The sequence below is a fragment of the Maniola hyperantus genome, chromosome 6, assembly GCF_902806685.2.
Source record: "Maniola hyperantus chromosome 6, iAphHyp1.2, whole genome shotgun sequence".
NCBI lineage: Eukaryota > Metazoa > Arthropoda > Insecta > Lepidoptera > Nymphalidae > Maniola > Maniola hyperantus.
The window spans coordinates 14,661,665-14,673,835 of record NC_048541.1 but is presented as its reverse complement, the minus strand read 5'-3'; the positions used below and the strand labels follow the sequence as shown (position 1 = coordinate 14,673,835).

At 41.1% G+C, this 12,171-nt stretch overlaps 1 long non-coding RNA gene across 1 annotated transcript in view; it reads left to right on the top strand.

Moving 5' to 3' along the window:
* The first annotated feature begins 4,837 nt into the window (after positions 1 to 4,837).
* Positions 4,838 to 12,171, top strand: part of LOC138402509 (uncharacterized) — a 189,899-nt gene continuing 182,565 nt past the window's right edge. The window contains exon 1 of the long non-coding RNA XR_011236887.1: positions 4,838 to 5,106. This is a non-coding gene — a long non-coding RNA (uncharacterized lncRNA). The remainder of the gene's footprint in view (positions 5,107 to 12,171) is intronic.

Below are 12,171 nucleotides of genomic sequence, written 5' to 3'. Positions count from 1 at the left end.
TTCCACTTGACCTATTTTATTAGTGCACTGACAACCAATTGATCACTTGATCAGTTTCCCAGCAAAATAAGCTGTTGTGGTATACGGGAACCGTTGTACAGAACGACCGCGTCGATTTATGCACCAAAACGTCCAAGTAATTGTGAAAAATGTGAACCACTACGGTGGAAAAATAAAGATTTCAACCAGATTCCAGCTCCGGAGCTACAAATTGAAATTTAAACTTTATCACGATGGATATTAAATTATTTTTCCATTGTTGCGTGTTATTAAATTTAAGTTACTTTATAGACTGAGTATAAATTTTTCCACAAGGACTTTTTTAAACGATACTAACCTAAGTTGATCGACAGGGAATTATTTATTGTAATTCATGTTTTGTAGAGACGGTTAGATAAAAGATGGCGTTGATACGTTTAACAACGTTTGATAAAGTAATTTAATATCATGGTGTCAATAATTATTTCGTGCAACATTGGGCTCGAGAACTACTTTTGGAAAATATTTTTAAGCGCGACTTGAAAGATTTCTTGAGAGTACATACCTAACCCATACTATCTTTTGACGGAAGTGACGTTAAAACGGCCGCCAAATATACCAGCCATATTGAAACAGCCATCTTTTATCAAGGTGGTACCAAGTAATCAGTGCCATAGGTTAAATCTCTATTTATTCGTACTAAGCAAGTACATGATATTATGATAAAAACCTTTTACCGATTCATTTTCAAAAATGTAATTCCGCGCGTGTCTGTTTTACTTCTTCCGGGTGTAATATATAATAATATGATATAATATAATAAAGTAATGATAACACACACATGTCTTTGTATTCTTTTAGGAACTATCTTCTCATAAAATCTGCCGAGCTGTCATTTCCGAGATTATATTCCAGAAAATAGCTTACTAAATGAAAATAAACCATAATAACACCAACGGCTCTACAAAATAATGTAGAATTATAGCACTAATAAAATATTATTACTTTCATACAAGGATCTGACACAATTGACTTCCTGTGACACTGCCTTGGAGACCTACTAGATTTACGGGGTGACCAACTTCCCAAACGGCTTAAACTACATGAATTTCAACTTTATTACTTTATTGGTAAGGTTTTCGTGGGTGGTATATGTAACTTGGTTCAAGTATCACATTTGGCCGAGAACCAACTGAGATTCGCTACGTTTGGGAGACAAATCGACACGGAACAAATTCACGCCACTACAGCAAACGATGCTTGGGACAGTGCTATGTATGCAATGTTGTTTGCTTTCGATATGGTAATTTCCAGTACTTACACAAGATTCACAAGTCTGGCTGTAATCCAATCTAATGTTAAAAACTAGCTGATGCCCACGAATTTGTGTGCGTTAAGTCAGATTTTTAAAGATCCTGTTGAAACTTCTGTTAAGTATTGCCGTCCAGCGAGGTAATAGCGCCAGTGTATTGGGCATAATGTCCATAAATGACCATTTGAACGGGGTATATTTTTTGTAAATATAAAATTTTTAGTAATAAGTTTTTTTCCTACATGTAAATAAATGTTTATTTTATATTTTTCATCCAATAGGACTATACCTACTTACTTATTTATAAGATTACAATTTACAATGCACACCACTGCACCAGGCGAGTCGAGATAAAATGTGTTTGTTTAAAATAACCATGTTAAAACGTTAAAGCAAAACAATGTATCGGAAGCGTTTTATAAATAATTTAATCAACAGCCAAAGCATCGGCTCCAAAAATATCATTAAGTGCTTTAAATATTCTATGTTTATTTAACACGAGGTGTGTTGCATTTTTGATATTCCATACCGATTAATTCCTGTTCCAGAAATACGTCAGATAATATTATTAGTTGAATTTAAGTTAGAGCCACACCTGCGTGTCATGAACGCTGGAAGCGGGATGCGATGCGGGAGCGTCCACAATGCGACGCGAATCTATCAGTACAAACCTACGCGTGTTATGAGTTCATAGAATGGCACGAGACTCCATAACTAGATCTGCACGCCTAACATGCGCCCCACGAGAAAATTTTGTCTACGCATTTACTCGGCTTATCTCTATGAATGAACACGAGAAAATCCGTAGACAAAATTTTCGCGTGGGGCGCACTGATGTGTATCAACGACTTGTAAAACTTAATATAGTAAAAAGTAACTAGGCAAGGCTAACCTAACCTAATCCCTACCTAGATCGGCTCCTCCACCCCTACAACGATTCCAAACCAACCTGATGGTTGTGTAACTATTACAACCTTCTAATAAACATTCCTAACCAACAGAATCCACACATATGTAAAATTATATTTAGGTATTTAGACAAACCGAAATGATACAAGAAGACTCACCGATAAAAACAGCTGCTCAAAATCGCTTTCACACTAACTGAGTCAAAGCGCCCTTCCACAATGAATTTATTAATCTCTATACTTATGAAATGTTAAAATAGTACCTAGGTAATAGTATTTCCAAAAGCACATACATTTTAGACTCTTGTAAATAATTTAATAGCAAATCGTTAGTTCGCGAAACAAAATAAAAAAAGCGTTGCAAATATTTTATGTGCAAAGTGTTAAATAAAAGAATAATTTGATTACTCTCACATCGCTAACGTGCTGTGGATTATTTCGATCTAATAAAAATAAAAACTGTCAAACTGTGTCTGTCCTTTTCATAATACATTAGTAAGAAGAGAATGCAAATACTCTTAAATTTAGGTGTGCTCAGAATCAGTACCTCTATCTATTCAATCAGTCAATTCACTTTGACACGTAGGAAATAGGAATGTATTGTATAATATGTTACTGGAAATGTATGAAATCAACGAATCGTGTACAAATTTAGATTTTTTTACACCTAATAATATTTTGTCAAAGGATTTTTATTTCTGAATACATTTCCTAGGAATCGCATACAATGACGGATTAAATACTTCGTTTAATAATATTGATATAATTAATATTCAACGACAACTTAATAACGAGAATGACATCATTCACGTAAAGGAAATTAAAAGGGAAATCGATTAAATACATGATGAACACATTATGCAGACAGAAATGTATCTTATTGCTGTTTACATAAGAGTTTTATTGCAGTAAACAAATGGATGGCATCGTAAAAAGTTTTTCGTGTAACTGAAAATATAATAGCCTACTATTATGGATATCGTGTAGCAACCATGACTCTCGGCATCACTATTATAATTTATAATATTACCTATACAAAAACCGGACAAGGTGGTTTGTGCTAGCGGTTCTAGCAAAGTCAGTGACTGACTGACTGATCTGTCAACGCACAGCGCAAACTACTGGATGGATCGGGTTAAAATTTGGCATGAAGATAGCTATTATGACATAGACAACCGCTAAGAAAGGATTTTTGAAAATTCCACTACAAAGGGGGTAAAATAGAGGTTGGAAATTCGTGTAATACACGCGGACGAAGTCGCGAGCAAAAGCTAGTTTAAGTATATAAAAGGAAAAACTATCTGACTGACTGACTGATCTATTCACGCACATCTCAAACTATTGGACAGATCGGTTTAAAATTTGGCATGCAGATAGCTATTATGACGTAGATAGCCCCTATGAAAGGATTTTTGAAAATTCAACTACTAAGATTGGAAATTCATACGTTACAATACCGCAAGTATAAGAGCCATATATTTCTCAGTTTCAACGAACGATTCCAGAAGTTCTCGGATTTGCGTGTTATTTTAATTGGTTTCACATTCCAAAGCGAACTTGCTGAAATTATTAATTCCATTACATTCCAGGGGCTTAGTCCTATAACATTCAAGTTAAAGTGAGTTACAGCTAACGTGATATGAGTTATAAGTAAATTTGTTGGAAATTCGTGTAATACACGCGGATGAAGTCACGAGCATAAGCTAGTCATAAATATATCAAAGGAAAAGGTGACTGACTGACTGACTGATCTATCAACGCACAGCTCAAACTAATGAACGGATCGGGCTGTGGCGTGCAGATAATTATTATGACGTAGGCATCCGCTAAGAAAAGATTTTCGAAAGTTCAACCCCTAAGGGGTAAAATAGTGGGTTGAAATTTGTGTAGTCCACGCGGACGAAGTCGTGAGCATAAGCTAGTCTAAATATATAAAAGGAAAAGGTGACTGACTGACTGACTGATCTATCAACGCACAGCTCAAACTACTGGACGGATCGGGCTGAAATGTGGCATGCAGATAGCTATGACGTAAGCATCCACTAAGAAAGGATTTTTGAAAATTCAATTTCAAGATTCAAAGATGGGTGAATAATATCTGTCCCGGCTGTACTCACGTGTTTAGTCGACGTTAGCCCGCGCAGCGGCCCGCAGTCAAAACCGCGGCGCGTGTGCGAACGGACTCCCTTGAAAAAGGACCCTGTATGGGTTCGAAACTAGTCGGGCTAACGTCGACTACACACGTGAGTACAGCCGGGACAGATATTATTTAGAATGGAAATCACTCACGGTAGTTTAAACGCTAAGATGGGTGAATTTTTAAAATATGCGAGCTTATTGTGCCACTAGTCTGCATTAGCCTTCAAAATAAGCGTAAAATTCTTTCACAGCTGTAAATTATGAAAACTGACATGTTAAACTAACAAAGCATTAGTTAGCTCTAGCAATTAAAAATAAAATACAATATTTTTGTTAGTAAAGCCAAATGAATACAAGCTAATAAAACATTCCACGGCAAACAATATTACATGAGTAAAAAAGTTATTTTTCCATACAAATGATTTTATTTTTATTTTTTTTATTCAGTTACAAGTTAGCCCATGACTGCAATCTCACCTGGTGGTAAGTGATGATGCAGTCTAAGATGATAGCGGGCTAACCTGGAAGGGGTAGGTATGGCAGTTTTTATTAAACCCATACCCCTTTGGTTTCTACACGGCATCGTACCGGAACGCTAAATCGCTTGGCGGCACGGCTTTGCCGGTAGGGTGGTAACTAGCCACGGCCGAAGCCTCCCACCAGACCAGACCAGAAATTTAGACATTATAAAATTCCAAACCCCTGCCAGGAATTCAACCCGGGACCTCCCACTATTAAGACCACAGCGCTCACCACTGCGCCAGGGAGGTCGTCAAAACATCATACGATGTAATGCCCAAATATTAGAAACAATTTCGTTGTAGCTGTTACTATTTTATTTAACATTGTGTTATTACGTAGATGATGATTACGTATTCAGATGCGATCCCATTTAAATCAGTACCCATATTATAATTAATGTGAAAGTGTGTTTGTTTGTTGGGTTGTCCTTCAATCACGTCGTAACGGAGCAACTATTCGATAAGCCTCCAAATTCAAGAGCAAATTCAAAAATTCAAGAGCCTCAATAGCTCAACCGGTATAGGAGTGGACTGAAAACCGAAAGGTCGACGGTTCAAACCCCGCCCGTTGCACTATTGTCGTACCTACTCCTAGCACAAGCTTGACGCTTAATTGAAGAGGAAAGGGGAATATTAGTCATTAAAAAAAAAATGGCTAATATTCTTTAAAAAAAAAAAAAAAAAAACTATTCGATGTGATTTTTGCATGGGTATACCTAGTTAAAGACCTGGAGAGTGACATAGGCTACTTCATATGCCGGGAAATTATACTACAAATCTCCTATCGCATACTAGCACATCATAACTTTATCGAAATGATATTTATTACGAAACCACCATTCGAACTATGAATAATAATCAGCTTCAAACAATAAATATCGTGCGCTACTGTATTATAAATCAAACAGCACTTAACCGCTGCACCGAATTCCGGGAATAAAGTTGGGACAGCTAAGTCTGGACCAAGGGATAAGTTATGAGCGAAAACTAATATAAAATCATTTCTGGATCTATAGAGTGACATGAGTTTGTTCTACTTTGACTTAAGGTGGTTTGATACATCCGGCCGCGAAAATTCAAATTTTAGTTAGTTTTCGAAAATAGTAGGCTAATCATAGATCGAAAGCTTATGGTAATGAGTTTTGCGGGCATATCACTTATGCATCTACATGTTTTTCCATAAAAACTTTGGTCAAAAATACTCATTTACTTCATATTTGTTCCTGAAAGATAATTTTTTGAATTTTCCCAGATTTGCACAAATATGAACTAGATGAGTATTTTTGATCAAAGTTTTTGATGTATGATTAGTCTACTATTTCCGAAAAACTAATTAAAATTTAAATTTTCGCGGCTGGATCTACCAAACCACCTTAAAAAGGAACAAAATATACTCTGCTGCGGCCCAGGTGGGAGCGGATGCGTCATAGGGACGGCCAGCGTGTAGAATAAACTCTTAATATTTGCAAGAAATTGGAAGGCAGATGTGCGGACGCGTCATAATCGAGAGCGGGTGCCGAGCGGCATTGAGAATATGGCATCGCACCCGCTGGCCGCCCCGTAGGACACACTCGCTCCCGGCTGGGCCGTAAACTAAGAGCGGTTACGCACTCATCCGATTCGAGTCCGTGAAAATACGGATATACAAAACTCGGACCGAACTCGGATATTGCTTAAGCACTAATCCGATCTCTGATTCAAATCCAAAATATTCAGTGGACATCTTTGACATATCTACGTTATATGTCCGAGGCATATCCGACATATTCACACGGATGACGGAGAGAATTCGGATAACGAAAGTGCAGTGCGTAATCGCTCTCTCTCGTTTTAATCTTACCTATTAAGTTCAAACAAAGTCAAAGTGGGACCTAAGAACAATCTAAGCAAAGTTAAATACTGTAGGCTCGGACTCTATAAATCTTGGCCCCGCGACCCTTGCGAATACAGACTCTTCTAAGATAAAATCAAGATTTTGGTTATCACTAGGTACTTAATATATTGAATGCGGAAGTGTGCTTTTTTGTTTTGTTCTTCAATACAGCTGTGCTTTTTGCTTGGAGACGACGAGAGGACGAGACGAGACGACGAGACGAAAGACGAGTGACACAGACCTATACGGGACCCTTGCAGAAGTACGTATCTAGTGGATATTATTAAGATTTAAGAATACTTACAATTAGTTTAATTATTGTTATCTCTTTGTATTTAATAAGTGGAACAGATACCACGGAGCTGAAGTTTCAACGCCTTACCACTCACAACAATAGCCAATTTCCATCTGGTAAGACACCAAAAAAATTCACTACTCGGACGGAAAACGCAGATCAACATGAAGGAGTAAAATTAACAAAATTCCCGCGTTCAAATTAAAAGTTGGCAGACACCAAAAACGGTATACTTTGCCTTTTCGCATGTGGTCGCTGGCGTGTGGCTAAATTCCCACTTATTTTCACTTGCGCCGCAACGATCCGGATTCCTTCGAAACTGGTTTAAACCGGCGCCAACTATTTCGAAAACTACCCCTTTGATCGGGCATTTGGTGGCCACAATCCTTGGTTTATGTCTAACAATTTGTATAGTTTTATATGTCGTATCTATAGTTGTAATGAATAAGGGTTTTAATCATTTTGACTCGAACTTGTGAGTTAGAAACAAATTTTGCATGGTGGCCATTTTGAAATTTGCCATCTTGGTTTTTTACCACAGCCCCCGTGCTAACCCGGTGCGGGACAGCGCGGGTGATAGGTATACCTACTTATCTGTACTGTTCACAGATTTCACGTGCAGCATGCGGATATGAAAGCAGCTTCCAATCCAATCAGCGCAATTTGCCGGAGCTACGAGTAGATATTGAAGATGACAGCTATATCGACTCTGCAGGAACATTAAAAGACGTCTTAATCTCTTCTGTAGAGCTCTCGAGATTACATTGAAAAGATACCTACATATTTATTTTTAAAAGACTCTTTTATTTTTGAAAAATCCACCAAATCATACTTGAAAGTCTTCATCAGTAATTTTGTACCAATGAATGACAATTTAACAACTTACATTTCTATAGAGACCTTTAATGTTGGCCATAGCCCACCACGCTGGCCAAGAGTAAAGGTGCGTGTCCAGGATCGAACCCCGGACCCACGTATAGTGAAAATCTATATAATATATAATATAAAAATGAATCGCTGAATGTGTTGCTTATCGCAAATCTCGAGAACAGCTGAACCGATTTCGCTAATTCTTTTTTTATAATATTCCTTGAAGTACGGGGATGGTTCTTAATACGGAGAGAATTTTTTTAAAAATTGTAAGTAATAAAAAAAATAAAAAATTAAGAATCGACTGTTAGGCGGTACGCAGTTCGCCTGGTCAGCTAGTAAAAATATTCTTAGATTGTAGGCGGTAGTCGCCTATAAAAGCGAGGTGCGCCCAAGTACGAGGCTCATTTCGCTACTGATTTTTGTGCTGTATTCATCGTGGTCTGGTTTGAATTATGTTTTTCTTTATTACTGACTTTTACTTTTTGTGTCTTTCGTGTTAAATTTTGTTCCAATCATTAAAAGTTTGATAATTGTAAAAGTATTTGGTTTTGTGTTAATAAATTGTGTTTTTTTTAATTGAATTTTACTTCTGTACCTAAATTCAGAAGTGGGATTCCTATTCAATGGCCCACTATAGTTAAAATCTAGTCACTGACAATCAGTTTGCTTAAATTGGAACAAAATTCTAACCTTTAAATTTTTGTTGTTGTTCTTGTACGATGTCGGATCGCGGGTATCGTAACCGCGATCGTAGCCGTGATGTGCCGTGATCAACATCGAAGTTCTCGAAGCAGACCACGTGGATGTGAAACAGCAGGGCCTAGATGTAGGTCGCGAGATCACGCACTTAGTCGTGTTTTTATCCAAACGTTGCACTCAATAATGAATCAATACTCCGCGATCGAGAAAAACGTGTCGAGACTTGTCGAAAATAGTTTAACCTCGGTAGTAACTAAACGCGAGTGTAATATTAATCGTCTCGGTAACACTGTGACCGTTCAAACAGAATGCAACACTCCCGTTTCTGCACCTTGTTCCGAACAAGATGAAGTTACTGCAATTAAATCTTCAAAATCAAGTACCTATACCTTTGGCTTTATGGCTAGGCACGTATAGGCCACGTGAACGTATCTAGTTCAAGTGTTTTTGTTCAAATTGAATTTTTGGTCTAAAAGTTTTCACGTCTACCCTACGTGTTTTTGTAATTAATAATGCCGTCGTCTAAATCTGTTAATCGATTTAAGTATAAAAGTAATTCACGTAAATTGAATAATGAACAAAGATGTGCTACTCAGTGTTGTACAAGCCCCCGTTCATCAACGCTGTCTGAGCAAGCTCGGACGCCGCAGCGCCGCTACACCGCCAGGTCTGGGGAGCGAGCTATACCGCGTGGGCTCCATGGTTTCCAACGCAAATTGTGCGGTGTCAGTAATCACGGACAAAATAGTGAGTGCGATAATTAGTGGAATTATTCAGGTGAGATCCAACCATGTCTTTATTTTTTTGGTCTCGGTTTTTAATGATGTTGATGCATGATGTAAAAAAAGTTGATCATGTTCGTAACCTCAACCGATGGCATAGCCGTGTGGTAGTTTCGTAAAGTGGAACTTGTACAAAGGTTTTTGTTATGATCAGTCTTAGATCAATTTTAAAACGGAATTTATTCCGCTGTGTCCACGAGAGGTCGATATTGAGAACATTTATGTCGGTCCATTAGTCACTTCATGAAGTATCTCACCAAAGATACCCGCAATTTAAATTTGCAGTTTAAGACTAGAAAGCGTAGTCTTAAACTGCGAAAGTCTAAAGTTTTAGTCTAGTACTTTCCAATCACGCTGTTTTCTGAGTGAAAATTAGGATCACAGAGTGTACCTACTGTACGAAAACTTAAAACTTATCGAAAACCAAAAACATCGGTTTTGATGCAGTTTGTTCTTTTTGTAAAAAGAGTAACCGTAATGTAGGTAGATGAGTTTTTGCTAAACAATTATTTTTGCCACGAGATAACAAATTGAGTTTCCACAAGATTAGAAATCAGTCTTCATGTGGTGTTAGATCGTTGTATGAATAGGTGGATCTGTCGTAATAATAAGGACTGTACTAAACCAACTGGGAAATACTTATATTCGAACACGATTCGAACATAGTCGAACATAGTCGAACATAGTGCTCACATTTATCTTTCTTTTCTCGAATGTTCCGACGCAATGCTGCACGCTTGGCTGCGGGCTTTGGAATTCTGCATGAGAGCGAGGCTGGCTATGCTCTGGCCTGACGCTGCGCTGGCGTTGCTGCGCCGTGCCGCGCCGCTGCCGTGCCTTTCTGCGCTCTGCACGAGCGTGACGCTGCGCTGGCGTTGCTGCGCCGTGCCGCGCCGCTGCCGTGCCTTTCTGCGCTCTGCACGAGCGTGACGCTGCGCTGGCGTTGCTGCGCCGTGCCGCGCCGCCGCCGCGCCTTTCTGCGCTCTGCACGAGCGTGACGGTGCGCTGGCGTTGCTGCGCCGTGCCGCGCCGCTGCTGTGCCTTTCTGCGCTCTGCACGAGCTTGACGCTGCGCTGGCGTTGCTGCGCCGTGCCGCGCCGCCGCCGCGCCTTTCTGCGCTCTGCACGAGCGTGACGGTGCGCTGGCGTTGCTGCGCCGTGCCGCGCCGCCGCCGCGCCTTTCTGCGCTCTGCACGAGCGTGACGGTGCGCTGGCGTTGCTGCGCCGTGCCGCGCCGCCGCCGCGCCTTTCTGCGCTCTGCACGAGCGTGACGGTGCGCTGGCGTTGCTGCACCTGCCGCGCCGCCGCCGCGCCTTTCTGCGCTCTGCATGAGCGTGACGCTGCGCTGGCGTTGCTGCGCCGTGCCGCGCCGCTGCCGTGCCTTTCTGCGCTCTGCACGAGCTTGACGCTGCGCTGGCGTTGCTGCGCCGTGCCGCGCCGCCGCCGCGCCTTTCTGCGCTCTGCATGAGCGTGACGCTGCGCTGGCGTTGCTGCGACGTGCCGCGCCGCTGCCGCGCTTTTCTGCGCTCTTGGCGAACGAGACGGCGCGCTGGTGGTACTGCGCTGCGTGCGCCGCTGCGGGCTATGGTGCCTCTCGCGAGCATGGGGCTCACTGGTGTCGCGGCACCAAACCGCGCATGCTGCTCCAAGCTTCGGCGCCCTTCGCAAACGTTGCAGCTCACTGGTATTGTGACACGATGCCGCGCGCATCGTGGGGCAACATAAGTGCTGCCGAGCCCTTGTACGAGCTGATTGGTGAGAATGTTCTTTTTTAAAGTTAGTGTCCATGATTTCGATAGGTATGTGTTGTAGTAAATCACGTTACCTGCGCATACCATCGTGGACTTAAAAGTGTTTCGTATAATATGCGAGCCAGTGACGCACTGTAGTGCGTTCGTAAATAATGTAACGTGGGTAGATTCAACTTTTTTAGAAAATCTGATGATTCCCGTTACCGATTGTTTCCGATTTTGCCATTTTTATTAGATTCATTTGTTAGGGTCAGGCGAGGCCGAGTCCTTAAGACAAGGCCATAACGTAGGTAAAGTGCTTACCCCTTGAGTACATTAAACAAATCTGGCAATCTAAGATCTAGCTGGGTACTTTCGGCGCTACGTTGACGAGTATGCTATTCAGACAGCCTGCCTTGCACGTTTGACGAAAAAAAGAGGTTCCTTTTCAATGAGGCCCTGAACAGGAAAAGATACGTCAGAACATCACTGAGCGACTCACCACTGAGTCCAAGGTAGCAATCTTTGCTAATTTACCCACGGTGCAGTGAGTAGGTAGTACTCCTACGTGCTGGGAGCGTTGGCAGTCAACACTTGCGCCACCATTTGGTTTGTCTTCACTTTATGGGTGTGACCAACTACAACGCTTTCACAGCCACCGAGCCTAAGAAGGCCGTACTGCCGCGCGTTACTCGTATGTGGATTTATTTCCATGACTTCACCTTCGACTTTGAGTACCAAAAGCGCACGATGATGTGTTATGGCGACTATTTTAGCTCCAACCCTTTAAGTCAACAGCATCACCAAGACGAGCAACTGGGCTCAGATGGTGCAGGTCGCAGATCAGGACAAGCTCGTCGAGTATCTGTAAGTGGGACAGCTAGACTCTCATCGGTATTAAAGTGTTACGCTCTATTACCGCTACTCACCAGTAGGAGCGGAAGCGTGGTTGTCGTGATACCGTCGTCTGCTGCAAGTCTTTGCCGTGAAGACTCTGAACCTGATCCCGAAGTACTTCTGGTTTCCTGGGCTACTTCAGTTCGTAGTCAAGTATGTGGCTG